At 38.0% G+C, this 25,584-nt stretch overlaps 1 pseudogene; it reads right to left on the bottom strand.

Annotated features, from left to right (window-relative positions):
* Positions 1-17,961: 17,961 nt before the first annotated feature.
* On the bottom strand, positions 17,962-18,357 carry LOC114032504 (annotated as a pseudogene).
* Positions 18,358-25,584: the final 7,227 nt, after the last annotated feature.

The raw sequence follows: 25,584 nt of genomic DNA, 5'->3' as shown, positions 1-25,584 counted from the left end.
TTTTGTTGGGTAGTTTATTCTTGGTTGTAATCCATACTCCTTTGCCTTCTGGAATACCATATTCTAATCCCTATGAACCTTTAATGCAGAAGCTGCTAAATCCTGTGTAATTCTGACCATGACTCCTTGATATTTGAATTGTTTCTTTCTGGCTACTTTCAGTATTTTTTTCCTTGATCTGAGAGTTCTGGAATTTGGCTATAATATTCCTGGGAGTTTTCCTTTTGGAATCTCTTTCAGGAGGCAATTGTTGGATTTTTTCAATTACTACTTAACCGTCTGGTTCTAAGCTATGAGGGTAGTTTTCCTTGATAATGTCTTGAAAGATGCTATCCAGGTTCTTTTTTTATTTATCATGACTTTCAGATAGTCCAACACTTCTTAAATTATCTCTCCTGGATCTATTTTCCCAGTAAGTTGTTTTCCAATGAAGTATTTTACATTTTCTTCTATTTTTTCATTCTTTTGATTTTTTTTGATTCTTTCTTGAAATGATTTAATATTTTTGATTGATTCTTGTTGTCTCATGGAGTCATCAGCTTTTACTTGCCCAATTCTGATTTTAAGGATTTAGTTTCTTTAGAGTGAACTTTTGTACCTCCTTTTTAATTTGGCCAATTCTGCTTTTTAAGGAGTTGTTTTCTTCAGTGGATATTTGTACCTCCTTTTCCATTGGACCAATTCTACTTTTTAAGGATATGTTTTCTCATTCCATTTTTTGTGCTTCCTTTACTAAGCTATTTGGCTCTTTTTCCATGATTCTCTTACATATCTCTCATTTATTTTTCCTATTTTTCTTCTACATCTCTTATTTGATTTTTAAAAAGCTTTTTGAACTTTTCCAGAACTTCTTGGGCATGAGACCAATTCATATTTCTCCTTGAGGAGTCACATGTAGGCATTTTGATGTTGTTGTGCTCTTCTGAGTTTGTGTTTTGATCTTCCCTGTTGCCATAGTAGCTTTCTTTGGTTATGACTTTTTGTTTTTTTGCTCATTTTCAGCCTATTGTGTGATTTTTGAAGTTGTGCTCTGGTTTTAGAGTACAAGGGCCGCTGTCCCAAGCTTCTTGCACCAGGGGTCAGGGGCCTGGTCATTGGCTTTCTGAGCTGAGGCTTCTGGGGCTGGAAGCTCACCAGCTGCATTTGGGTCACTTTGTCTAATTTCACCTACTGTGCTGGGGCCACAGGGCCTGCCAGGCTTTACCACTAGCTGCTGTGCCAGAACTATAGACCCCACAGCTGACCCGCTGTGCTGCTGGCCTTCTGAGTCAGGGCTGTGAGGTCTTGGTTCTAACAACTCATTTTGATAGAATAGAGTAACTCTTTATCTTTTGGGCACACCAACAGAAAAGCATTCTTATTAAGTGGACATAATTTCCTTTCATATTTATAGTTGATTTGAGTCTCCTTTGCTCTAACTCTGTTTCCACCTTTTTTTTATTATTATTTTGTCACGCTTAAAATTGTGTTCATCATTACTGGAACATTGCAATGGTAGATGAAATCTAAGTCAATGAAGAATAGGAAACAATGCTGGGCATTCACTTCTCCCTGAAGGATGAGAATGGAGCTTGTGGAAGCTGGTGGGAATAAGGGCACCAAGTGAACACCCTTGGTATTATACTTTTCTGAAATAAACCCATAAACCTACTGATTGGAGATTCTCTTTCCTTCTCCCATATATTTAGCTATGATTACTCTATACCTGGCACATAAATCCTTCTTGGGGATAGAGAGATCAGAGTTGAAAATGTTTGGAGAAAGTGACTAATCCATCATCTAGTTGGTCATGTTACCTCTCCAGAAAGCTCCTATTCATCATTGCAAAAGGACAGATCTACTTTACTAGGCAGAGAGTAACTTTCATTTGCCATTAAGAAAACCTCTGAGAACTTTTTTTTTTTTTGGTAACCCCTGTGATCCCTAGAAAGGATCAATTCATAATTAGATCATTAGCTAGTACATTTCTTCCTTCTTTTTCAGGCTCCTTATCAGAAAATCATGGTGTTTTTAACACCAGTGTATCCCAAAGTCTGTCATTTTAACATCAGCAAAAATCATAAATGACTTCTATAGTGTTATAATGTTTTCAAGGCTTTTTATGTGTTACCTTACTTGATCCTTACAGTGATCCTATTACCCTCATTTTACAGATGAAGAAACTAAGGCTAAGTAATTTGCTTATGGACACACAGCTAATACCCTAGTTTTCTGCCTTCAAGTTCAGTGTTCTATCCACCTCAGCACACTACCTCATAAAAGATGCTGTTATAAAAGTCTCTTGATAAATATGGATTTAAAAACAATTTTCTTCTTCTTTTGTCTTTATAAATCATTATGAGATAATCCAATGGATTCTCTTATATGAAGTGGAATACTCTCAGGACAGATGAATCACTCATATTTTCCATCTTCACCTAACTTTTCAGAAATATCTTAGCCACATTGAGTTTCTTTTATTGCTTTGGTTTGGGATGTGTGTGTGTGTGTGTGTGTGTGTGTGTGTGTGTGTTGAAAAGTGATTCCAGCTAATGCTATGAAAAATGTATGTGCTTGTGTGTGTATATATATATGCATCTACATACATATCTATGTATGTGCATATATGTGTAAACATACACATATAACATATATGTATTATACATGGATGTATGTGTATATATACACATGTGTGCACATGCACATACGTATGTGTGTATATGCACACACACACATATATTCTTCTGAGGTCCAAATAAATCCATAGCACAATTAAGGATGAAATTTTAGAAGATTGAGGATATATTTTTCAGTTTGTTTCCTGGAGTTGGCTAGTTTAAGAAGTTGACCTCTAGAATTTGCACTTCATGTATATTGCTTAGCCCAATAAAAGTTAATTTCTAAGTCTACTACATTCACAGAAACAGGTCTTAGGCACTTTTAAAAAATGCTTAGGATTTTACAGTTGCTTTATTTTTATAATGTTCTCTTTCTTGTTGGCTAGTTTATAATAAGGAATGATAACTGCCATAAGCATAAAAAACATGAGTCATTTTAACTCATGATTTTTAGAAAGGAGAATAATACAAGATACTCCATATGTAGATTTCTCAAGGGAAGATGGAACAGCAGTATAAAATTTTTATATTATTAACAAGTAAAACCTCATTTTTGCAGTGGTCATAAGAAAATATATCAAATCAAAAGCAGCTTGTGTAAATATTTTGGCAAGAAATTAATATTCCTTCCTACCTTTTTGAACAGCAGCACTAAAAATGATAGAAACCACCAATTGTATATGATGGTATTATAAACATATTTATAGGGAGGGAATAGCCAGGGGGATTTGAGAAAGGACACTCCTCCTCAAAGAGTAGATTGCTTTAAATCCTAAATCATTCCATTAATCCATTTTATTACTATCTGGAAAAAGCCTCTTGGGTTAATGACATTCCATTCAACATCGAAGGAAGCAGCTACCATCAATATGATTCTAGCTGATTGCAAACAGCAGTTTGAGCTTATAGTATGGAAGGGAAGGTGATACATCAAGTGATTGTAGGCAATTCATTTTACCTTGATGTTGCTGTTTTGATGGTAAGAGGCCATAAGGTCCCTCAGGGATATTTTTGTTTTGTTTTGGTGGATTAGCAACCCTGACCATAAGTGACTGCAACCTGTCCAGTCATTTTTTGCTGAGAGCTAAGACTTCAAAGCCCCCAAATTTGAATCTACCGATCAATTTTTAAGTCTAGCCACTTTAAAATGAGCATGCTCCACTCCTTCCTCAATGAAAATTAATATTCATGTACAAGCACTGAACTCTAATAACATTTACTATCAGGGAGTCATACATGGCCTTGTCACAGAGTGAGCAAGGCTTGAGTTCCCAAGAAAATTAAAACTGCAAGGAGCTCATTTTGTCACTTGGTGTGGCCAGCCTCAGTGGTGCCACATCAGGTACATTTCTGTACTACATGATATCCCCATCAGCTTCCTTAGAAACTCATTCTGGTTTTTTTTCTCACATTGGACAATAGGCTTAATGTCTGATCCCACTTGAGAAGTGATCAGGTATGTGGACTCCAATAAGCAGAGAAAGATGCAGTCAAAAGCTAATGTATTTAAACTGGCAACAGATTTCAAGATAGTATCCATTGCAATTTCAATCATTCATACTAAGTGCTATGAATTTTTACTCTGATGTTCTGGGACCTCTTACCAAAGAATGAATTTCCCTTCTCTTTAAAGACAAATTTATTCTAGGGAAAGGTATTCTATATTGACCATATTTCCAAGGATCTCATGCTATGTATATGATTTGGATCATGCAACTTAGGGAATACTTTACTCACTCCAACTAGTTTCCCCTCTTGGTTCCTCAAAATGGTACCAGGAGAATTAAAAATCTGGACTAATTGATGCTCCAATTTCCCTTTTCAGAGGCAGAATTGGTCCAAATGCAAAGATCTGATGGATCAGCAATGTTGCTGCCAATCCACATGGCTTTGGGGACAGTCAAGGCTCCTGACAGCTTAGTTTCTGTTAGCATTAACAAAGTTGTAAGAATTTGTAATCATCTACAGGATTTCTTGATCATAATGTCACTGTCTCGAGAGTAGCTGTGCAGGTAGGGTGAAATGTAGGAGGTTGTAAGAAATCTACAAAAGTAAGCAAAAAATCTTCCTATTGAGGAAAAAGAAAGTGTTTTGCTTGTATTACCCAGGCTGAAATTATACATTAATCATGCAATGATAGAATCTCAGAGTTGAAGGCATCTTGGTTGCTATTTTGTCCAATCCATACCCAAACAAGTATTTCATTTATAAAAGACCCTATAAGTGGTCTTTCAACTTTCTCTGGAAGACCTCCATTGATGGCAAACCTGCTACTTCCCAAGGCAGTCCTTACTCTTTTGAATAGTTTGATAGCTAGGAAATTTTTCTGTATGCCTAGACTCTAACTTTGCTTCTGTAGGCTTATAGCCAGCAAGTTATACATTTCTAAGGCAGGCCTTGTTACTACAACTTTTACCTTTGAATGGTCTAGAATTCAGTTAGGCCTTGGAGAGTCAAAAAAGTCATGCATTCCGGGCTTAATTTTATTCTTTTACTTTTTTCCTTCTTTCTTTATTTGCATAAGAAAGAAAAAATAATTTCAGGATTGATTGAGGTACTGGGAATTCTCAATCCCAAGAACATTTGGTCAGGAGAACCAGCTTTTAAAATGGATGTTGACAAAGGTTAGTCATTGGAAATGAAATCAGGATTCATGGGGAATTTCTAACTCTAAACAAAACTATAGCTACTGACAAAGATGCAGTCCTTGGTGACTTGGGAAAAATAAAAGGTTTGAGCCTAAAAGCATTAGTTAGTTGGAATTGCTTGAGGGAATGGACAGACAAAAATTCAAAGCCAACCCCTTATTCCTAATTCAGACTTAAGTCAAGGGAGAAGAATAGGAGGGAAGCCTCCAATGTCCTACCCCTTTACTGGGGCAAAGTTAGGGAACAAAGATAGAAGGCTCGCACAAGGACTAAAATTCCTATAGTCTTCTCTCAATTTTACCTCCTGTTGAAAAAAAAACATTAATTCTGTATTCTGTGTTCTAAGTACATTTGTAAAAAAAAAAGTTTAATGTAAATCTAATACTCTGGCCATTTTTTGAGGGGGAGGAAAAAGATAAATACACATGCAAACTAGCATAGTTTCCCCATGCCCTACAACATGTCTCTCTACCCAACACAATTTGAGATAACCTAAAATCTTGACCAAAGAAGGAAGGAAATAAGCATTAATTAAATGTCTACTGTATGCCAGGCACTATACTAATCACTTTACAGATAAAATCTTATATGATTCTCACAAAAACCCTAGAGAGGCAGCTTCAATTATTATCTCAATTTTACAATAAAGAAAATTGTGGCAGAGAGAGAGTAAATAAATTACTAAGGGCACATAGCTAGTAAGCATCTGAAGCCAGACTTGAACTTGGGTCTTCCTGACTTCTAGGCCCAGTCTGTCACACACTGAGTTGCCTAGCTAATGTTAAAATACAGTTTAGGTTAAATGTTTGAAAACAAAAGTCACTACTCAGTTCCTTCCAATATAATTTCTCAAATTTTTCTTCTGGGGAAAACAAAGGAATTTCCCCCCAGGATTACAGTAGATCTCTTCCTCTTCTCTCAAAGTAGAAGGATGGCTCAGTCTTTTCTGGATAAACAAAGAAGAGACTGCTATGAGATGGTCATTGAGGGGTAGGGATGGGATGTTGGGTGATATAAACAAGACAAGGGGTATTGTTTGTTCAAAATTTTGGTTGCCACTCATAATTCATTTCCCTAAGAAAAGGCTTTGGTCCTTGACCTGACCACCTTCACACACAGAAATCCTGAAAATTACTTTTTTTTAAAGGCAAAACAATTATTTTTGTTAATATTTTAATTTTATTGAAAAGGAGATACTATACTCCTTAGTGATAATCCAGTGTTCATGTAATATTGAAAACTTAGCATAGCATTATAGGTTTAGAGCTAGACGGACTGGAAGGAAGTTTAAAAGGCATTTAACCCTACTTCTTTATTTTGCAGACGAGGACTAGAAGTGACTGGCCCAGGGTCACACAGTTACTAGTTGTTAGAGGCAGAATCTGGCTCCAACTTAAGTATTCTAAAGGTAGCTGTCTCACCTGCTCTTGTGCTGAGCTCTCTTATCTTCTGTTTTTATATTGCTTTACTTCTTGATCTCATAAGCTATCATGAATTTAATTATTATCTCAGAGCTGATGATTCTTGCATCTACCTGTCTTGCCCTAACCTTTCTGAAGACCTCAGATCTTGTGTTTCCAAGGCATTTCAAACTGGATGTCCAGTAGATATCTTAAACTAAACATATCCAAAATAGAACTCACCTTTCCCCCTAAATCCTCCCCAATCCTACCTCTCCTTTTACTGTAAAGGGTGACGCCATCCTCCCAGTCTCTTAGGGATTCAACCTAGAAGTCATCCTGTACTCCTCACTATCTCTTACCCCTCTGTTCCCTTTCCCCATATCCAATCTGTTGCCAAAGTCTATTGATTTCACTTTCACAACATCTCTTGAATTTGTCCTCTTCTCTCCTCTGATACTGGAACCCTTTTGGTGCAGGCCCTCATCATCTCATGCCTGGATTATTGCAATAGCCTCCTGATAGAGAACTATCCGTGTCAAGTCTCTCCCCACTCCAAACCATCCTCCGTTCAGCCACCACAATCATTTTGCTAAAGCACAGATCTGACCATGTCAGTGTGCCCCTACCCCGCTTCTTTCCTCCAACTCAGTGAACTACAGTGGCTCCCTATTACCTCCAAGATCAAATACAAAATACTCTCTTTGGCATTCAAAGCCTTTCACAAGCTAATGCCGTTCTACCTTTTCAGTCTTCTTGCATCTTACTTTCTGCCATGTACTCTTCAGTCCAGTAACACTAGCCTCTTTGCTGTCCCAAGAACAAGACACTCCATATATAAGGACTGGAAATTTTATCTGGCTATCCCCCATGCCTAAAGTTCTCTCTTTCCTCATCCCTGCTTCCTGGCTTCCTTGTCTTCCTTTAAGTAAGAGCTAAAATTCCTCCTATAGGAAGCCTTTCTCTTTCCACCTTAGTTCTAATGGCTTCCCTCTGTTGATTATTGCCAGTTTATCCTGTCTATATCTTGTTTGCACATAGTTGTTTGAATGTTGTATCCCCCATTAGACTATAAGCCCTTTAAAAGCTGGGATTGCTTTTTTCCTTTCTTTGTATCCTTAGCACTTAGCACAGTGCCTTGTACATGGTAAGCACTTGATACATGTTCATTACTTGGTTGACTAAAAAGAACTTGGTGCCTCGAGCCTAGGGATCTCCTAGGGAAGACATGCATATTTGTGTGGAGGCAAAGACATTGAAAGGTTTTGTCTCCTTAGTTCCATGGCTACTCATGCTTGGTTTCTGCTTTTCCACAGAGAGGTGTAACAAAAAGCCTCTGGGTTTCAAAAGAATGATGGTTGAACCCACTTATCTTTCTATACAAAAGATACTGGGCCCTTGCTGAGAAAGTGGAGGTAGAAACTAAGCCTAAGGAAGCTAATGGAAGCAGTGCAGCCATGCTGCTGAACAACAGAGAATAGCTAACACATATATTAAGTTCTAATCGTATACCAGGCACTTTGCTAGGTGCTAGGGATATGAAAACAAGAAAGCAAGTCAGCCCCTATTCTTAAGAAGTTCACATTGTGATGGGGAAAGACAAAACATAAGAAGCACAGTGCCTGAAACATAGTAGGCACTTAATCAATGTTTATTGATCAATTGATTAATCTGAAAAAGCTAGGAAAGGTGAAGAGGGTACCTAGACTCAGGGACACCAGGCTGTTGGTGTGGAGGGGAGCAAACCAGAGGATTATGGGAAAATGAGCAGCAGGCTGGATTTTCTCATAATATTCCAGGTGAACACTGGACTCAACCACTGTGTTTGCCTCCAGTATAAGAGACCAGAAGGGACTAAAAGACCTAGCATAAAATCACCCCAAAATGTCATGGTCCTATACTGTTGGATATAATTTGTTCCTCCATGCATAAGTCTTGCCCACATGGGTTATTTTTTTAAATTTTTTAAAATTTCTTTATTTTTTTATTTTTAAGCAATTGAGGTTAAGTGACTTGCCCAGGGTCACACAGCTAGTAAGTGTCAAGTGTTTGGTCTGACGCTGCATTTGAACTCAGGTCCTCCTGACTTCAGGGCCGGCGCGCTATCCATTGCGCCACCTAGCTGCCCCCATATGTGTTATTACTGGTACACCTCTTCACACATGTTCCCTGTTTCCACTCTAGCTAGGGCAGGAGTGATTAACCTGGGGGACCATGGCCCCCAAGGGTTCTATGGATTAACTTCAGGGGGTCTATAAATTTGGATAGGAAAAAAAATTACATCTGTATTTCTACTAACCAACTAAATTTTAGCTAAAAACATTATTCTGAATGGGGTCCATAGGCTACACCAGGTTGCAAAGGGCTCCACAAAAGCACCAAGGTTAAGATCCTCTGAGCAAGAGACACTGGTCTAGGTTAGGGGATAAGTGCTAGATTTGGAGTCAGGAAGATCTGATTCCAAATACTGTGTATACATTTACTAGCCACTAGCTGCATATGCATTTACTAGCTATTACGAGCAAGTTACATAAACTATCTAAGCCTCGAGTTCCTCATGTGAAGAATGGTGATGATGATTACACCTGAATTACAAAGTTCATGTGAGAATCCAAGGAGTTAATATATGTAAAGCACTTTACAGACTTTACATAAATAATGGCTATTTTTTTCTCATTATTGGATGAGCAGAAGGACTGGATCTGTGATTTTATGGAGAGCTTCCAGTGAGGAAATTCCCTCCACCAATGCAGGCTGGCACCTTCTCTGTAACTTTGTAATCTGAGAGAGGTGTGAGAAAGAGAGATATTGAGTTGTTAAGTAACTTGGTCAAAGTCACACAGCCAGGGTATCTGAGGAAGCCAGGCCTTCTGGGCTTTGAGGCCAGCTCTCTGGCAATTATGCTGCTTTGCCTCTGTCATCATCACCACTACCATCAATAATCAGGAAGAGTAGTTTTATCTACTCATGGTGCATATATTCATGGCAGAATGTGCTACATTTATGGAAATTTTTATTGCTATATTTTGTACTATATTGGGGCAGATAGCTGGTACAGTGGATACAGCACTGGACTTGGAGTCAGGAGTATCTGAACTCAGATCCAGCCCCAGACAATTACCATCTGTGTGACCCTGGGCAAGTCACTTAACCCTGGTTGCCTCAGTTTCCTCATATGTAAAATGAGCTTGAGAAGGAAATGATAAACTACTCCAGTATCTTTGCCGAGAATACCCAAACTGGGGTCACAAAGAATTGGACATGACTCAAAAAATGACTCAACCACAATAAAGACATCTCAAACTCTCCTCACCACCCTCTACCCCACATCTTCTTTATTACTTTATAGAGAATCCTTACTCCCGGTTCTCCTGGATCCCTCAGTCATCCTGGGCCCCTCACTATCTCTCAAATCCCACCCATATCCAGGCTATTGCCAAGGCCCGTTGATTTCACCTTTAAAATATCTCAAATATGTCCCTTCTCTCCTCTGATATGACAATTACCCATGGTGCAGTCCCCACATCACCTCATTCCTGGACTCTTTCAGTAGCCTGGTAGGTCTGCCTGCCTTAAGTCTCATCACGCTCTAATCCATCCTTCATTCAGTCACTAAAATGATTTTCCTAAGGAGCAGATCTGACCACGTCACCCCTCACCCCCCAATAAGCTCCAGCGGCTCCTGTCTGCATCCAGGATCAAATACAAAATGCTCTGTTTGGCATTCAAACCCTTTATAACCTAGCCTCCTTCTACCTTTCCAGTCTTCTTATGCCTTACTCCCTGACACATCCTTTTCAATCCAGGGACACTGGCCTTCTGGGTATTTCACAAACAAGATACTCCATCTCTTAACTCAGGGCATTCTCTCTGACTGCACGAATAGGTTCGTACTTGTAATATTTCCTGCTACTCTCTCACCATTGACCGCCCCTGGGTTTTCTTTAAGTTCCCATTGAAATCTCACCCTTCCCCAACTTCTCTTAATCTTAATGCCTTCCCTCTGTTAACAATTTCCTATTTGTCGTGTGTATAGTTTGCTTTGTATATATTTGTATGTTATCTCCCCCATTAGATTGTAAGCTCCTTGAGAGCAGGGACTGTCTTTTGCCTCTTTTTGTGTCCCCAGCCTTTACCACAGTGCCTGGCAAATAGTAGGGGCTTAATAATGGTTTATTGATTGATTGGGATGATATTTTAAAAGCACTTGAAAAGTATTTAAAGTGCTATATAAATACTGGTTATCCTCCTCCTCCTCCTTGTGAGTTTATAAGCTATGTTTTTGAATGAGTGAGAATATAAATAATACATTACACGTCAAAAAGCTTTGTCTGGAGGATGCATGGTAACAATTGATGGAATGTCCCAGGTGCTACACTTCTAGCTATTGCTTGTAGTTCTGCTATGAAGAGCCAAGTAGAATAAATCCAATCCGTATGCCCTTATGACAACCTTTCAAATAGTTGAAGACAGTTATCTTACCATCCTAAACCTTCTATCTTCCAGGTCTTAAACTTCCCAAGGGCCTTCAACCTCAGTCTGCTTGATCTCCAGACCCTTAGCCATTCTAGTTTCTCTTGTCTGGATAGTCTTTATCTTACCAATATCCTTTCCAAAACTGGTGCCCCTAACTGAATACTGTACTCTGACTGAGAAGTATGAGCAGGGAAAAGTTCAATGGAGCTATTACCTTCTTATACCTTGACTGAATTAAATTGACTCCAGTATGCACAGCCCTAAGGGAATTATTCCATTGAGTAAGTAATTGCTCTACTTAAGACCTCAGATTGTGGGGGGAAAATGGTCAAAGAGGTCCCTGCTGATTCAAATCTGTTGTACTTGGTCCTTCATAAGGGTTTATTGTTTTGACATGCTGAGCTCCAGGAGAGGGATTAGCTGGATTCTGCTAAGGCGACAACACATTTCAGGTGCTTTGGTTTCATATTTTATGTTCCTATATTTTCATTTAAATATTCTTAACCTGGGGAGGTGGGATAGCAGTTTTCATTCCTCCTACCTAGAGGAAGGTGGAGAGACAAGAAACGAAAAGAGGAAAACTATTATTTTAAAGGATTCTATTTAAAATAATATGCTTGTTTTCTTTATTTCAGCACAAATTTTTGGTTCTAATGCAATTTCCCAGAAACACCTGAGCTATATATAACTGCTGAAATAACAGCGGCTGCAATTCCAAAGCTGGTAGGACCATTTTCCTGGTTATAAACTAGACTGGGAGGGATTTTTTCATATCATAAATCACATACAACATGGCATAAGGAGTATATAAAATTGGTAAGTAGGTTTTTAAAATGTACTGGCAAGGAAGTTAGTTTGGGAAACTTTGAAAAATGTTGCATTTCCCAGAACAACTGAGGGCAGCATCATATATTAGCCTCACTTTTTACCACTGTTCTATCATAGGGAGAAAATTCTACAGGTGTATATAAAAACCAATAAATATATAAAACCAATATATATATAAACCAATATATAAAAATCAATTTGACAATAGGAATACCTCCAAAAGACAAGGCCATATTTTGCACTGGGAAGAAAACTGTGATTTAATGTCAAAATAGAATTAAACCCCCCCCCACTTTATTATTGTTCTACCTTTTCCATTATTATGTTTGGGCAAATCAGCTATTACATTTTTTTGCATAATTTCAGCCAAATAAGTTATTACATTTTTGCATAATTTCCTTCTTCTCTTCCTCAGTCTTCCCCCCCCACTCAAATATTATGTGATAAAATTATTTTGACAGAGTGAACCAGGGTAGCCAAGAGTATAATTTCTCTGCTAGGCAGGCTGTCAAGCCTGCCTCTCCTTTGACTTGCCAATATTTCAAAGGACACTTATTACCATGTAAATATAATAGGATTAGACATAAACCTGCTAAGGGTGAGGTGTCTGGTTGGTTTAATTCCCAGAAAACCAATTTAAACTTATATTAGGGGCAGCTGGGATTTGAGGATAATATTTTTGCTTTTAGAGAAAATAGACTATCATATTAGCACCCACTATCAGCACAACTGAAAAATCCATGGTAGCCGAGAACATCAGGGATGCAACTTTTATTGACCTTGTTTAGTAGATTCATGACATCAAATTCCCTTAGATTATATCTAGGCCTAAACTCCCGAGCGGTTTGAACAATGAACACATAACCCCTAGCACCCCGGGAGGGAGGGGAGCAGAAGACAGGAAAAATAGATATAATAAACCTTCCCAGAGCTTTCTCCAGGACAGAGACATTCAGGTAGGGCAGAGAACACCCTAAAGGCGAAGAGCCTGGAGAATTTCTAGTATTCTCTGGCAGACTGCATCAGGATCTGATCCAGTTCCTTGGTCTGACTCAAGTCCATGTCTTCTACACACTATTAATTTACTCTGTGGCAATAAGAATAACAGGATCAATCAATGACTTAACAAGCATTTATTAAAAACCCACCGTACATCAGTTGATATTCCAGATGCTGAGTATATAAAGACAAAAATGGAATAGTCTCTATCCCCACAGTGCTTACATTATATGGGGAGAGACAACGACATGTACCTTTACAAATAGAGATAAAATATATATGTAGCACAAACTACAAACCCTCCCTTGCTTTGGCAGACTGTGTTCCCAGAGGGCGACAGTTGTATCTTCTCCCTGGGAGATCTATCAACACAATATCATGAACAGTGTAGTGGTGGGCCTGATGTGAGCACCCTTTCCAGGTTTAATTTGGAATGGAATGATGCACTGAGTTATTGAGGAGTTAATAAAAAAGAGGCCAAATACAGCAGGGAAACGTAACAAGGATATAGTGATGCTTAGTTTCTCTGGATGTCCTTCCATCCTCACACCCTTCTCGCTATAAAGAAAACAAGTCTGTTTGCTCCACAGAGCGAAGTAACTCAAGGGATCTTCAAACTTATACCAAGTTGGAAGGACCCTGAATCCACATTGGTAGGAATTTTTATTCCCTTTGGAATTGCATCAAAGGAAGCAGGAGCCAATCAGCTTGCAAGGACAACTTTGTTGCTTTTTAGGAAGGATAGAAGGAAAGAAATAAGCATTCATTAAGTACCTATGTGCCCTGTATTGAGCTAAGGGCTGGAGATACAAAGAAAGGCAAAAAACCCATCCCTTTCCTCTTACTCCGTACAGTCTGTACCCTGACCTCATCATTCAACAGAAACTTCTCTCTCCAAAGTTACTAACAATCTTTTAATTGCCAAGGCCATCCCATCTGAATTCTTATTCTTTTTGACCTCTCTACAGCCTTTGGACACTGCAAGTAACTGTCTTTTCCATGATTCTCTCTTCTCTCTAGGTTTTCTAGACTCATTTCTCTCCTGGTTCTCCTCCTACACATTTGATCATTTCTTCTGCATCCCTTTTGCTGGGTCTTCATCTAGGACATACCTATGAACTGTGAGTGTCCCACCCAGTTCAATTCTCTTCTCCCTTTGTACTATTTTACTTAAGGATCTCATCAACTTCCCTGGATCCAATTCTTTCAATGCTGATGATTAGTAAATCAACTTATGCAGTCTCACATCCAAACTGCCTATTGGACATTTCAAATTGGTTATGCTGTAGACATCATGAACTCATCATATCCAAAACTGAACTCATTTTCTCCTCCAAATCCTTGTCTCTTCATAATTCTCTATTTGATGTCTTCCTTCTGGGTTACTCTACAAATGATCTTGGCAGGATCTGGTTTAGTTAATACCAAACTCTCTACAGACTCTTTTTCTCTCACAACTACCTTTTTTTCTACTTCATAAGTTGATATTGCTTAAGTTATTTCCAGTATTCTCCTGTGCTGCACTTGGTTATCAGGTCTTCCTGCTGGGCTAGAAGACTGTGTTTTTGTCTGATATGGTTTCTGAGTTTTTTAGCCTTCTTGTTGGGGATAACTTGTGGATTAAGCTTCTCTGAGAAATGGTGATAGAGGATCAATTAATCAACAATTATTTATTAAACACCTAGGTGCTAGGGACTGGAGGGACAGAGATAAAAGTGAATAGCCCTTGACTTGCAGGAACTTATGATTTAGCCAGGAAAGTTAAATATGTGTGGAGGGGTATTAAAAAAAAAAAGATAGGGATAGGACCTAGACCTGTCATTTCATTGGCATAAAGAACTCTCAGATAAAGAAACTGTGCTGGGGGTACCATGGATAGAACAGTAGACCTGGAGTTAGGATAGAACTCAGATCGTATTTGACTTCAAACCCTTATAAGCTGTGTGAACCTGGGAAAGTCACTTAACCACTGTCTGCCTCATTTTCCTCATCTGTAAAATAAAAGCTCCTACTTCCCAAGGTTTCTGTGAGAATAAAATAAGGTCATATTTATAAAGTGCTTTGAATAAATACTATTATTTATACTATATTCTATTTGTATTATACATTTATTTTATTTATATAGCATATGCTTATATTGATTTTTATTCTATTATAGAATAAATTCTTTTATTATCAACATTATTATTATTTGTCTTTATTAAAATACCAATGTAGGCCAACATCTTCTCTGAAACTTAAATAATTTTAGATAGTAATCTAGAGCACTGAGAGATTAAGGGACCTGCCTACGGTCATACAACCAGTGCATGCCAGAGGCAGGATTTGAACCCATGTTCTTCTGGTCCTAGGGCTAGCTCTCTGCCCACTACACCATGCTGGTAAATAGATGGCAAAGTAAAAAAAAACCAGGCTTTTGAGGATATTAAGGCTTTCTGGCTTTGATATATCGCCCCACAGAGCCAGAATACCATTCTAGCTTTAAATTCGGAAAAGCTCATCCACTTAGCCTGTGGACTCAGCTGCACAAATAGAATGACTGCTAAGTGGTTCTCTGTTATTGCTGGGTAGGGAGAAAGCACTGGTTGGTTATATGGAAGTGATTGTTGGAACCTTTGACCACATGTATAATTCCACATGCATAATTCCCCACATGCTTGTGGGGGAGCATTTGGCTCAATAAATATTTTATTATCCTCACTGTTTTCCAACACCTAAAAATAACTATTATTGAACTGTAGCTGCCAGACCTATTACCACTTTTCTTTTTCTGATTATCATCTGGGGAGTGGCAGGCAATTGTTAGGGGTTGTGGGAGGATGGTGGGGAGTAGGGTTTAGAATTTCATCAGATTTCACCATGTCATCAAGAACTTTCACAACATGGCATCATGAGTCAGTTTTATTACTTTTATAGCACAGAACACATTAAATATTAATTGATGATGATGACCTTCCCCTGAGAAACCTTTATTAGATTAAGTTGGCCCTTCTCTTGGACTACTAGTTACTAAAATACCTGTTAATATTAGCAATGAAGTACATAAACCAAGAGAGAGAAATGAATTTTTGGAATATAGAATGTTATCTTGTAATCCTTCCTTATGGAATTTTTCTTCTAGAAAGAAAGCAGTGGGATTCACTCACTGAGTCTTTTAGCCCTATTATGTCCTTTTCACTTTGTCAATTTAAAAATGGTGATCCCATATAGAACTGGTAAACAATACAGTATTCTTTACCTCTTAAAGTTAATATTTAATGTGTTCTCTTAAGGCTTTCATTTTGTTCTACAAAAAAATGATTTATTCTCACCAGAAGGTGTTTGATCTTGTTTCTTACCATTTTTTTGTATTTCAATTTAGTTTTCATTTAAGGAATCTTTAAAAATAAAACTCCACACCCACAAATACTCACCTGCCTCATAGACACACAATACTTTACTTTCTTGTCTTTCCTGATTCTGTTCCATCTGCTTTTCACTTTAGCTTCCACAGTCAGTCCATAAACCTTTTTTCTTCATTATTTTTCATTTTTGCATGACTTCTGGCTCCAGAGATGCATGCTGGAATCTCATGCACACACAGATTTTCACATTTTTATGACTGTATTTTGAAGACCTAGCAAATATGAATAGTATAAATTATCAACTAAGCTCTTAGTGCTTCCTCTTACCTAAATTTAACAGACTATGTGGGTCTTTGGAGCTTTACTCTCCATTCCCCATTGCTGTATGATATAATGAGGCTACTAGAAACAGTAAGCAACTGGGGAGGGCATCTGAATGCGGCAGGACTTAGAAGTGGACCAATGAAGAATCTCACCATGAGAAAATGTGGATAAGGTTGTCTTTTAGGATTATGATAATCTAAGCATTTCTGCCCCGATGAAGGATTCTCCTTTGTTAATCCCATTTCATTTTGTTCAGATAGTGCCTTTACCTTTCTGATAGCCATAAAATGGCATGATTCCCCAGTTGGCAGCATGAATGGCTCCACACTACATTTCAGTGTGTCCCAGAAGACTTCTCTGATACAACTGGCCTTCCTTCAACCTTCCCGCCAGCAGCTGGTGAAGCTTCAGAGAGGCGTTTAATGTTTTCTCAAGAGCAGCTGAACTCTATGACCATCTTCTCATTGAAGATCCCTTTCTCCCTGAACCTTGAAGACAGGCTTGTAGTCAGGATCATTTAACAGAGAAAAACAACTGCCTAGAAGACAGTCAGCTGTGCTAAAAAGCCAATTTTTTTAAATGAAAACAATAAAATTCTCAGCAAAATTTTTCCTGTTTAAATTCTACGAGAAATAGTAGTAGTCCAATTAAGTTAAAGGAAACCTTAACTATATATATATATATAGTATAGTTTGTATGTTTCTATATAACCTTATAGACACATGATTTTAAATCATCCAATAACTTTTTTTTTCCCTTTCTTTTAATCTTGACACTCAGAACAGTCAAGGACTTCATGTATCTCTGAGTCTAGACCATATTGCAGTTTGGAAATTTTCATGTGGAGCTCTGTTTAAGAGGGAGGCAGGTAGAGTGATAAAAGTTGAGGGCTTAAATATACTGTAAAAAATGATTGCAGATCCCTCCTTTAATTTATATTAGCTTGTTACTGAAGAGGATGATGAGCACTGTCGAGCTCCAAACCTGCCTGCAAATGACTTATTGTAGAAATTTTTAATGAGCTAAAGTCCAAAAGCAAACATCTATTGATGGCTTCTTCTAGGAGAATAGCATGTAAATTTCAATGCCTCAAAATAAGTGTGTGTGTGTATATGCATATGTATATATGTCTATATCAAATATATCTTCATATACACAATAAATATATAACTCTTTAGAACTTCAGGGACTTTTCATTTTGTCAGGCTTTATCTATAAAGATAATAAACCTTGTATAATTTAGGGAACGGTCTTTTTTTTTATGGGAGAGCCAGGGAAATGGGCTAGTCTTTTATTAGAGGGAAGAAAACATTGCAACACATCTCAAGTAAACCAGTCCAGGGGCTCAGTGTCTAAACTGGTTGGGTACCAGCTTGTAATGGGTTCCACAGTTAGGGCAATGCTGTGCCTCACCTTTGTGAAACCAGAACTAGATGATTGCACTGCTGTCCTCTTCACAGACACAGCCCACTATTCGCTCGTCAGTGATGGAAGGGACCAAGTTGGATTCCTCCTTAGTCCCTGGAGCTGCCTTTGGGGCTAGGATATTGTATGGATCCCAATCATCCCTCGCAGCGATCATGATCTCTTTTTCCAAGCCAGTAGCCTTCTCCTCATCAGAAGGGATACCTCCTCTGGTCGCCATGGAGAGAGCGGCCACCTGAGCAGAGCCATAAGCCCTCAAGGCTTGGACCGCCAGCGCCCTGGCACCCCGCAGTAACCTTGAATTCATTGCGCCTGAAACAACTGTGACTGGTTGTAGCAGCGACGCTTCTGGAATCAGGAAATAGTCTTTAAGAGCTGCTATGGCTGAAGCCAACCTGATGATAAGCTTCTGAACTTCAGAAGGCTGAGCATTGGAGAATACTCATGAAGCTCATCACTGGGCCCCTAATTCTAGGACTCTCATTACAGTAGAATCTCCCAAAGCTAAAGTTCCTCTAGACTAACCTCATTTAATCCTGTATCACCTTCATTCCAGAATGAAGTAATGAGAGGTGGCTTTATGGGAAGAGAGATGGGCAACTAGTTGGTACAGTGGACTGAGTGTTGGGCCTGGAGTCAGGAAGACTCATCTCCCTGAGTTCAAATCTGGCCTCAGATACTTGCTAGCTCTGTGGCTCTGGACAAGTGACTTAACCCTGTTTGCCTCAGATTCCTTATCTGTAAAATGAGGTAAAACAAATCACTTGAGCATCTTTGTCAAGAAAACCCCACATGGGGTCATAAAGAATCGGGCATTACTGAAATGACTGGACAATAAGGGAACATGTCTGCTACATGTATGTATGTATAGTCATGTATATATCTAGGAAGTTTGGCAAAATAGGTGTACTAGTAGACTCTGCCTCCTAGATAAAATGATATGATATTCAAGAGTAAAATGCAATAATATTTGTAAAGCACTTTGTAAACCTTAAAGTGCTATGTAAATGTTAGTTATGTATTATTTCACGTGATCCTCATTTGGCATGGTTTTAAGATCCTTTATTATCCTTTTCAGAGGGAATTGTACTCCTCTGTGTGCTACCTGAGCTTGTCAGTGTCTCTTCCATAATAAGATGGCTAGAGCTGAATACAACGTTCATTTTCACTTTTTATTTTAACAGTGGCTGAAATGGAGGTAAGCTTGTCAACTTTGCAGATAATATGAAGCTGGATGAGATCACTCATCTTTGGAGGATAGAAACCCAATCCAAAGTAACTCTCAAGCCTCCAATTATGGGCAAACTAATAAGATCAAAATTATTATGGATAAGTCTAAAGGTCTGCCCTTTGTTTACACAAAATCAACAGTAAGAGAGGGAAAGATGAGGTCAAACTATTTAGAGCCGGGAAGTTCTGCAATATCCTAGGAGATGATGCAATCAGTACAGGGCCGTCCCAAAAGAGGAGCATCTGGAGCCTGTTAACATCTAGAGGGAACCTCTTGTCCATTTGTACTGTTCCTTAGAATTCCTTCAACATAATGGCAAATACCTTGGTGAGCAAACTCTGGTTTTTTTTTTTTTGTGCCTTTCCTTGTATTTATCATTAGAAGGTAAAACAAGGTCATCTTTTAATGGATTTCAAATAACTTTGATGTGTGGAAAGGAGACTTCTTTTTGGAAGAATACCTCTAAGGAAGTGTATGGCTTTAATGAATCAAATTTTGTTTTAATCAACAGACAATAAACACAATGGGATCTTATCTTATCTACATCTTTCAGTCAATTGATTGTTGTTCATTTGTTTTTTTGTTTTTGTTTTTGTTTTTGTTTTTCTGTAAGAAGACCAATGGCATCATGGGGTGATGTCTTGACTTGCATGTGAATTGGATTTAAGCCAAGCTGAGCTGCACAAAGCCATCACTCTCATTCTGTCTTCCAGATTCATTGAAGTCAAATGGCAGGACAAAAGTCAGGATAACTGGTTATAGCCCAGGATGCAGAAGAAGCCCTTGGCATTTTTGATGTCTCACCGAGCTCTAAGTGCTCCACAGCACTGGCTTCAACTGCCTTCATGGCCATTGGAACAAATTGTTCTCATACATTTCTTCCATCAGGGACAGAAGTGATAGTAAAGTCAAGTGATAGTAAATCTTTAAATTATCATTGAATATTACTTGGAAAAATCTGTTTCCTACTGATATCACCTTCAAGGATGCCCACAATGTGTATCAAAGAGTTATCAAGATAGAAAAGTGGACTTCCATGTCAACAGCTTTTGGTATTTTCTCAGAATCCAACGGCATCCAGAAATGGCTTATCTGTCCATTTAGACAGATAGAAATGCTATTGAATAGTGACATATTTAAAACCAGTTACAACTATGTCCTAACTAGGGTAAATAATGCATCCTCTAAAGTGGTCTCATTTTTTGAATTCTCACTGCATAATTTTACCAGACTGGAATCAATGTTGATATCTTACATTAGTATAAGTGTGAATAGTGTGAATTTATGTAAAGTGATATTAGAAAAGGCAGTATTGCCTAATGGAAAGTGAGGTAGTCTTGAAGCCTGGAAGACATGGAAGACCTGAATTCAATGCTCACTCCAACACATAATGGCTGTGTAACCTAGATCCAAGCACTTAACTTCTCAGTATTCTATGCAACTCTTTAAGATAAGGTATAGAGAAAATATTGATCTGTATATTAGTAGAGGTAGTTTCCTCACTTGAGAGTTCACTGTGGGCAATGAAATCATAATTCTAGTCCTTATTCTACAGTAATTATTATTATTCCTTAAAAATTGAGAATCGCCCTTGGAAGAGGTTTCAAAATATGAAACTACAGCATTATGCACATGGAATGTCATAACAATTTTGTCTTTTAAGTTCTGATTTAGCTGCCAAAAGTCAGTGTTCTGTTTATAAATAAATCACTTCCCTGGGCCAGCTTCCTTACCACCTGTGTTGTTTTGGTTGTTTTCTTGACAGTGGATTCCCAGAACTATTGGAGTGAAAGGACAAAAGGGTACCCTGAAAGGTCATCCGAACATTCTCTTCCCTAATGCAAAAGAACATCCAGGGATATATATTCCCAAGAAGTGTTTATCTGGTTATAAAAATACAAATATTTTCATATGTATCATGTAGTATGATCATCACTATATTCCAGAGATATAAGGCAGATCCTTTTGTCCAGAAGGAGGAAACTATTCCTTGCACTCTCTTATTTTTAAGAATTTGCTAGGCAAATAGAGGATGTCCAAAAAGACTTAATGCAGGGTTGAGCTCTTAAAACTATTGAAGTTTAGGGGCAGCTAGGTGGTGCAGTAGATAGAGCACTGGGCCCAGAAGTCAGGAGGACCTGAGTTCAAATCTGGCCTCACACCAACCCCAATTGCCTAAAAAAAAATTATTGAAGTTTAAACCTGCTCTAAGACCTTTTGGCACCCTTTATAGACAGCATTGAATGGTGGATACAGTGTTGGCTTTGGAGTCAGGAAGATGTGAGTTCAAGTGGTACCAATGACACTTATTAGCTATGTAACCCTAGGCAAGTCACTGAACTCCCTTTGAAAACTACTAAATCATACGTAGGGTGGTATCAGTATCATTGAAGTATCAGGAGTTCCTTATACTGATTAAATCAGGGATCCTTCTTATATATTTATTAAATGAAACATTTGTCAAATGCATTGGTAGAGATCACAATTTCAGTCATAAAATGGTACAGCAGGAAAGCACCTTTGAATTCCCTCCATCTTCTTTTGTAGAGGAAGCAACATAGTTCCAAAGATTTTGACAAACTTGCCTACAGTTATGAGAATTAATGACAGTTGAGGTGATGATCCACATCTTTTGACTTCCAGAATATGAAATACCGTGGAAAGGATTTTGGTAATAGCAGTAAACACCCCTGATTTACTTTCCTAGAAATTGTCTGCTTTTTTCCCTCTTTTCAATTTCAAGTTTTTCGCAAATGAGACCCATACATAAAAAACATGACAGCTTCTCCTGTCATATCTATATTAAGCATCACTGATATATCTATGTCACTGTTTCCATCGTGTCTTAAGAAGATGATCAGACAATTTCCCTGACTGAAAGGCAATATGGTAGAGAGTGTGACTGTGCTTGGAATATAGAAAGATTACTGCCCCCCCCCTTTTTTGCGTCATACTCCTTAAGAAGACAAATAAAATGCAGGGTTCATTTTGAAGATGATTGTCATGTCTAGCAACAATAAAGAGATAAGGGACCAGGAAGCCCTCAACATAATAGTCATAATCCTACAAAAACACACTGGGCTGATTCAACTCTAGGAATTGGCATGTACAACTAACTACAAGAATACAAAGGGGCAAAATCATTATAGACTTTTAAAGGAAACTACTAGCATTATAATTATTGATACTTATAAATCAATAATTATAATGGTGAACTCCCTAGAGTTTATGAAGTACTTTATCTGCCTCATATTCCTTCATTTAAAAAAAATGTGAAGTAGGATTATCATGTCCATTTTACAGATGAACTGAAGCTCAGAGAGTTTAAACAACTCTTCTGTACACATAGCTAGTGTCAGTGTCCAGAAGTGACTCATCTTCCTGACTTCAAATCCAACTCTCTTTTTCACTATTATACCACAGTGATCCTGGGTTCATACTATCCTAGTTTTCCTCTATTTTATAGAATTTAGATTGGGAAACAGCTGGCTTATGCCATCATTACATGAATGTGGGGAGAGTATATCATGGAGAAATTTAGGGAGAAAGAGTGGTGGCTGCTGTAAATAGAGATACAATTGGTGGATATAGTTGTTTGTGAAAAGAGATTCTGACTCTGGGAAAGTTCTAACCGTGTAGTCAGGGCTCCCAAGGGAGCTTATTTGATAAGAGTGTCTTTCTTTTGGTATGTTGATTAGTTAACAAGGGAGTGAATTCTGCTTCATCTGCATTTTCCTTTCCTCGTAGATACTTGGTGATTATGCTTGTGATTACACTTAGTACAACTTAGTGAGTTGATGCCAGCATAAATTGAGGTTACAGAGCAGGATTCTTGTGGCAAAAGGAAGTGAATACAGAACAGAATCTAGAATTCATTTCTATTTGTTCTTGTGCAATATATAAAAAAAATTGGATAAAGATGAATTAAGTTTGAGATGCCATTCCATTTATAATTCAGGAAGAAAAATCCCAGTATTGAACCTATCATGACTTCTTGAGATTGGTTAGCCAGTCCCTTCCCAGAATATGCTATAGAGTCCCTTGAATAACCGGTCTACTCTATCCAATCAGCCTAACCATTGTTATTGAAGTAAACATTGAAATTATGGGCATGAATGGGGTTGCTAAGGTAGGGTATATACAATATGAATAAGGAGGTGGAAAGAGAGCCTCCCAAGATGTCTACATTTAGGAGGCCCATGAATGAAGATGAATCAGTTAAAAAAAAATAAAAAAAATATGTCTGAGAGGGAGTAGGTGAAGGTAATAGGATAGAACAAGAAGGTAATAGGATAGAACAAGATCATAGACATCAAATGATAATTCAGTTCAATTTACCATACAGTTATTATGCATCTTCTATGTGCTGGATACTGAGGCTACAAATGAAAAATCAAAATTATCCCTGATCTTAAAACACTTATGAAACTAAAAGGGATAGTATGCATAAAATACTGCTGACTGTCACTAAGCATGAGGACTGAGAAAAAAAAAATATTACATCTGGTGAGTAGGAGGCCATTAGTGACTTGGCAAAAAGTCATTTAAATAAAGAAATATAAATAAAAAAGAGATGGGATGTAATTTCAGGGTAAATATGAAGAACCGGTAAGGAAAGTATAGGCTGGAGGCAGCTGGGTGGTACAGTAGGTAGAGCATGGGCCCTGGGGTCAAAAGGATCTGAGTTCAAATCCAGCCTCAGACACATAATACTTACTAGCTGTGTGACTCTGGCAAGTCACTTAATCTCAATTGTCTTGCTTAAAAAAAAAAGTATAGGCTATCATTTCTAGAGGTTTGGCTGTGGGAAAGCAGGAGGAGGAAGATAGAGGAATAGCATGAGAAAGTTATCAGAGTTAAGTGATTTTTTTTTAATGGAATGGAGTGTTTATAGGAAAAGGAAGGAAGAAACAAATTCAAGATACAAGAGTGTGGATTTATGGAGTAAGAGGATTAGAAAGGATGTGATAAAGAGCAAATAGTGCACCTAAGGAAGGAGGAAGAGAATCTTATTCTCTGAGACTAGAGGAAAAAAGGAGAGGATGAGTGAAGCTATTGTGGTTAAAGGAATGGATAAAAGAGTTGAAGAAACCTAAACTAAATGGCTTTGACCTTTTTAGATAGGTTAGAGAAGTGGTCATCTTGTGAAAGAACGATGGTGTCTGGACACTGGAGAGAGAGGAGTTTTAGAGGATCTGCTTTAGAAAGTGTTATAGAAGTCAATTAGAAATCAATAGAATTATTATTTTTTTGTAATAGTGAAGTTTCACTTGAGATAAGGTATCATGAAACAATCAACTCAACTGCACGGCTTTCTCCTACAGTACGCTTTCACTTGAAGAGGAAGATAGATTGAAGTATATTTATTTTTTCTTTAATTATAATCAATAAAAACCAATATTGGTTAAGTGAAAACTACTCCTCCTCACAACAACAACCATAGCAATATACAAGATAGTATACTTTAGTTCTGACGCATTCCTGCCCACACATGGGACCTTGGAGAGACAAAGAGCCTCTTACATTGTGTGGAATTGGGAAAAGAAATTATAGGCAGAGCTCCAAGCTTTTGGTATGAAGACAAAATTTCTTAAAAAACCACTTCTTAAAAAAATGGTTTTGATAACAGTTAAGTTGTTAAAGAGTGGTAAAAGTAAATAAAGGCATGGAAAGAGAGAAGACCTAAAAAGAGAAAACTAATAGAGCAAAATGAGTAAAGATGTAAAATGATAAAAGGGTTTAAACTATCAGCAAGAATGGATGGCAGGGTGAATTTTGTCTTGGGAGATGCTGGAAAAAGCACTGGATTTGAAGTAACAGAACGCATGTTCAGATCCTCCCTTTGTTTCTTATTAACTATGTGACTTTGGAATGTTACTCCCTGGGCCTTAGTGTTCTCATGTATAAAATGAGGACTTTAAAATTCCTTAAAGCTCTAAACATATGACAATATGATAATATGGATATGTGTCTACTACTACAGGTTAGTCTCTACTTATGCATATGTAACTTGGATGTAACACAGCACCTTTTCTTTCTCTCCTTCCTTTCATCTCTCTCTCTCTGTCCCTCTCTTGCCCCCTTCTCTTTCTCCCTCTTTTTCCTCTCTGTTTCTCTTTCTGTTTTTGTCTCTCTCTGTCTCTCTACATCTGTCTCTGCCTTTCAGTCTCCCTTTCTGTCTGTTTCTCTGTTTGTCTGTCTGGCCCTCTTCTTTTCCTCTCTCCTCTCTCCTTTCTCCCTTCTCCTCTCTCCTCTCCTCACTTACTCACTCCAAACTGTACTCATGTTGGCATTTTGGTAGTTTCCCAGATG

The sequence above is a fragment of the Vombatus ursinus genome, unplaced genomic scaffold (genome assembly GCF_900497805.2).
Source record: "Vombatus ursinus unplaced genomic scaffold, bare-nosed wombat genome assembly UNPS02005459.1, whole genome shotgun sequence".
Taxonomy (NCBI): Eukaryota; Metazoa; Chordata; class Mammalia; order Diprotodontia; family Vombatidae; genus Vombatus; species Vombatus ursinus.
This window is presented reverse-complemented; position numbering and strand designations above follow the sequence as displayed.